Source organism: Mus caroli, chromosome 18 (assembly GCF_900094665.2).
Source record: "Mus caroli chromosome 18, CAROLI_EIJ_v1.1, whole genome shotgun sequence".
NCBI lineage: Eukaryota > Metazoa > Chordata > Mammalia > Rodentia > Muridae > Mus > Mus caroli.
Window position 1 is genome coordinate 53,841,363 of NC_034587.1, and position 5,598 is coordinate 53,846,960.

General features: G+C 41.0%; 1 pseudogene; it reads right to left on the reverse strand.

Moving 5' to 3' along the window:
- Positions 1-5,598, reverse strand: part of LOC110284540 — a 131,889-nt pseudogene that overhangs the window by 73,014 nt on the left and 53,277 nt on the right.

Here is a 5,598-nt window from a genome sequence, read left to right on the forward strand (position 1 = left end):
GTGTTATTAAAGTCCTTCTTGATGTCCTCTACCATCATCATGAGATATGCTTTTAGATCCGGGTCTAGCTTCTCCGGTGTGTTGGGGTGCCCTGGACTGGGCGAAGTGGGAATGCTGGGTTCTGATGATGGTGAGTGGTCTTGGTTTCTGTTAGTAAGATTATTACNTTTACCTTTCGCCATCTGGTAATGTCTGGGGTTAGTTGTTATCGTTGTCACTGTTTAAAGATTGGAGCAGACGTTGTGTTTCACTCACCAGAAGTCTTAAGATTCTGTGGCGGGTGTTGTGGGTAGCTGGCGGGTGTCAGCTGACCCTGCGCCCTAGCTACCCCGGTGCTGGTCAGACCGGAAGAGGCTTGTGGCCCCACTCAGGCCAGTCTTCTGCTTCCCCAACTAATGCAGTCTCAGGTCCCGTGCGCAATTGGATTGGAGTAGAAGCTGTGTTCCACTCACCAGAAGTCTCAAGATCCTGTGGTGGGTGTCGTGGGTAGCTGGCGGGTGTCAGCCGACCCCGCGTTCCAGCCACCCTGGTGCTGGTCAGACAGGAAGAGGCCTGTGGCCCCACTCAGGCCGGCTTTCTTGGCTTCCAGCTTCTTACACTGAATATCAGTTTGTGTCTAGACAGCCTCTGATTGCGTAAACGAATCTTATAAATCCTATAACACACACACACACACAGACACTCAAGCACACACACACACTTTATTGACCTGTTCCTCTTGACAACTATGTCTAACAGAGCTTCCCAAGACCCAGATGTACTAAAGAGCCAGGTGTTTGCCATCCACTGGAGCACATTGGGCAAATCTTCCCAAAGCCAATTTCTACTGAGAGAACTGTGCATTCTGCACTAGCTCAGACTGGGCAGCAAGACAACAGAGAGCTATTCCACCAAGCTAAGGTCCTGAGACAGCCCTTGCTCACGTACGTGAAGGGCAATATAGAATAAGATTGGTGTAGGGACTGAATATCTGAATATACACTCTTCTTCATAACTGACCATTTCAGCAGATGTCAAGTGTTAGCATTTCATCTAGGCTCCCCTCCACAGTTACCTGGCAACAGCCAGGTGTGCCTGACTCACTATAAAAGGGGCTGCTTGCCCCCTCCTCTCTCTCTTGCCTTCTTGCTCTCACTCTGTCCTCTTGTCCCCTCCCCCTCTCTCCCCATTCCCTTCCCCCCTCTCTCCATGTGCTCATGACCTGCCTCCACTCCTTTTTCTCCTCCTTCTCCTCCTCCTCCTCCTTCCTCTCTCTCTCTCTCTCTCTCTCTCTCTCTCTCTCTCCCTTTCTCTGTCTCTACTACCCTCTCAACTCCCCTCCCCATGCCCTTAATAACCTCTACTCTATACTACATCATCATGTGACTGGTCCCTCAAGGGAAAGGATGCCTTAGTGTGGGCCCACAGAGGCACCCTTGCCCCACACCTGACTGCACCTCCACCAAACATATTCCTTCTCTTCTCTATATCTTTTTGTAAAACACAACAGTAAGACTTTTTAAAAATCAATTTTCTTGTATTTGGAATTTGTATATGTATGTAACTTACATGCATACTGCTTGTATCTAAACATAGAGAATACACATGTAAATAATTCTTTTTCTTGATTCTTTTTTTTTATTTTCCTTAGTTTTTAACAATTTTTCTCCCTTCTATACTTTAATTTCCCTGTTTTGAATTTGCAATACTATTTTTTTTTTTTTTTGAGATAGGGCCCTATGTATCCCAGGCTGGCCTTGAACTAAGTCTATAAGCTAAGGATGGCTTTGAATCCCAGATCCTCCTAGTAACCTCAGTTCTCCAAGAGTGCACAACCCTCTAATCACTGACTTAAAAGACTCTGAGTTAGACTGAACAAAGGACAAAGAATTCAATTATTGATATTTAAAACGATCAGTGAATTCAACAATAAATTTGACCATATATTGTAACTAAGTGCCGAAAGTTCAGAACTTTTGAAGAGGGTTAAAAGGTAAAAGAGAGATGTGTTGAATCACGTATAACATTGTTTCTGGCAGAATAATAGCAGACTTTCTACAGAAATTCAAAAGGGCATAAAGGCACAATATGCTATATTTTAAGCAGCATAAGAAAGCAACTGGAACATATGTTACTGTATCTAACAAAATCGTCAGTCAGAACCAAAGGAGGAACAACTTCCAAGATAAGAAACTATCGAAATTAGTGATAGCAAATACAGCGGCATTACAGAACAAAATGGAATCCTGTACACAGAAGGGGAAAGAAGATAAATAGTCATGAAAGCATGGCAGAAATAATCAATCGTGTTAGAAATGTAGACGGGCAAATAACGACCCCAAAGCATTTAACAGTAAGCTTTTGACCTCAAAAATTAATAGGGAAAAAGAAGGAAATGTGAATTATTAAAAACAACCATAAGGAAAGAGAAAGATCAATGACCAGAAGTAGTATACGCCTTTCAGTAATAACCCCAAATGTAAAGTTATCCAACTAAAGGATACAGATTGGCAAACTGGATTTAAAACAAGACCCAACAATTTATTGTCTGTAAGAAACACAACTCACCAGCAAAGACAAGTTGAAAGAGGAACACACTGAAAGTGAAAGATATAAAATGATGTCTGTTTTAGTTTTGAAAGATCTATGTTATTTTTAATGATGTGTGTGGGTATTTATATCAATGTGTGCACGTGCATGCCTGTGTCCACTGAGCCGAGAGGTGTCAGATCCTCCAAGATGGAGTTCCAGGGAGCTATGAGCCACCTGAGTGGCTGGGTGCTGGGAATTGAACTTGGGTGCTCTGCAAGAATCATTCCTTTAGCCCCTGGAAAATAATGTTATAAACAAACAGATTCCAAAAGCAAGCATAGATAGATATACTTCGATATGACAAGAGAGACCACAAGGCACAATCCATCTGGAGAGATAAAGAAAGTCAGTACATACTGGTAAAAGGAATAGTCCAGCAAGAATATGTAAAGAATATAAATAAATGCACACCAACTTCTGAGCGCCCAATTTTATAGAAGAAAATATTGGGTAGAAATTATAGTGCCAAATACCATAAACAGTGGGTTTCTTCAATACCCAACTCTCTCCAACAGATAATTCCAATAACAAGCCAACATAGGAATATCAAACTTACATTAAACCAGGTAAAATATGAACCTAACAATCTACAGGCTATTCTGTCCAACAAAAAGCATTCTTTTCATTATCGGACAGCACTTTCTTCAAAACAGATAAATCTTTAGACCACAAAGCTTGTCTTGGCAAATTAAAAAGAAAATCCTGCACCTTATCAGATCATAGTAGAGGGAAGCAGGAAACCAACAAGAAAAGCCACAAAGGAAGGAGCCCTATGAAACATTGCTGTCTGGAGATGACTTGATGATTGCAGTGATAAACACGGAGCAGCTGTGGCTACATGCACAAGACCTGCATAAAACGAGAAAGCAAAAGCCATGCAGGCAGGATGGGGACTAGGTTCGAAAAGGGGAGATTGGCCAAAGTAAGAAAGGGACGAGAGGGGCATAAATATCCCAATGCATTGAATAGGCATAAGAATGTTAATAAGAAAAAGGAGATAACCTAACCACATACAAACAAAAATACCCCAATAAAAGGAAGGTCATGTATGTAGAGCTCCGACTCGCATACTCACCAGTGCAAAACTAGGAGATTTTTCTCTGCAGTGAGGAGGAAGGCAGGGATGCCTGCTCTCAGCATTGGCATTCACTACAACACTGGAAGTCCTAGCCAGAACAATTAAGGAAGAAGAAATGAAAGGCATCTAAATTACAAAGGAAGAAATAAAAGTGTCTATGTCTGAAAACATTATATACTTATAAAACCCTGAAGACTCCATTAAAAAACAAAAACCAACTGCTGGGAACCAGTAAGTGACTTCAGCCTGTTGCACGATCCAAAACCAACAATATAAAATCTGTTGTACCCGTGTACTAAAATGCATCAAAATGAATTGTCTTAGAAGGAAATTAGAAAAACATTCTACTCCAGGATAGTGCCAAAAAGCATAAAATACCTGGAATAAACTAAGGAGGTAAAGACTTTAATATTAAACTATAAAATATTGATGAAGCTGAAGGATACACATACCTCGAAGCAAGGCATCCTGTGTGTCTGGACTAGAACACAGTCTATTACCAGAATGTCCAAATTACCCACAGTAATAACAGATTACTATCCCTATAAAATTTTATCCAGCACAGTCCCTATAAAAGTTTTGGAGGAATTCATGTAGAAATAGGAAAAAAAAAAAGCCCCGTAATTCATGTGGAATCAAAGGGCCAAACACTTCCAACTAGATTTTGAGAAGGAAGAACAAAGCTGGAGGTGTATTTCAAATATGTTACAAACGACAGCAGCTAACAGCCTGGAATCATGTAGAGATGTCTCCTAGGCCAGTGGGGGGAAAAGGAGCTTCAAGAGCTCAGTTTACTACTCTTCAGCACTGGGGCCAGGGATAGACCCAAATGAAAGGGCAGTTTCAAGGATGGTATCGGGACAACTACATCCTCATGCCAAAGAGCAACTAGACCTTTATCATACCACACACAATCAGCTAAAAGGGACCAAAGACTAAGGTAAGACCAGAAATTTAGAGTTCATTGAAGGAAACCAAGGAGAAGCTTCTAAATGCTGGTCTTGCAATTGAATTTGTGGATCAAAAGATAAAAAGAGAAAGCAAGTGAGGTTAGATCGAATGAAAAGTTCTGCACAGCAAAACCCAAATCACCCCTTCCCCCCAAAATAAAACAGTCAAAAAGGGAGAAGAGACAGCTTATAGAATGGCAGAAGAGATTCGTAAACCAATATATTAAAAACCTTTCGACACTGTGACATGACATTATGCACAAAGTTCATGCTTAAGAAGCACACATTTGAGTTACCCAAAGAAACATAGCAAAAACATTTTCTAATGCTTTAAATCACTTTATGATTTTTTGTTGAACTGCAATCCTAGATATCCCAGGGCACATGCAGCCACATGTACCCTGTAGACCTCAGGTTGGACACACACAAGTAAGAGGTTACTCTCCAAAACACGTGGGGAAATTACAACTCAGTAGAACAAACAAGCCCTAACCCTAATAACCTAATTAAAAAATAAAAAGCTGAGACCAAGAACACATGCCTCTTAAAAGGAGATACACAAATGGCCAGTAGGTATAGGGAAAAAATGCTGTTTCCCTAAACATCACGTTAGGGTCATGCAAATCAAAACCACACAAAAGATATCATCTCTCATCTGCTAAGAGGATTTTTATCAAAAAGATAAGGATAAGAATGTGAAGAGATTGGAATCTGTGTGCACCACTTGCAGGAAAGGAAAATGACAGAATGCTAGGGAAAACTGCATGGTGGTGGGGGGAAGGTTCTACAAGAACAGGACTGTTTCATGGTCCCACAACCTCACTTCTTGGCAAGCATCCAAAATTAAAATTATATTCCCCAAGAAGTGGATACCCTCCAAGGTTCATTCCATCACTGTTCACAACAGTAAGTGAATGCAAACAACTTAAATGCTCACTGGCAGATGAGCAGATAAAGATATTGTACACACACACACACACACACACACACACACACACA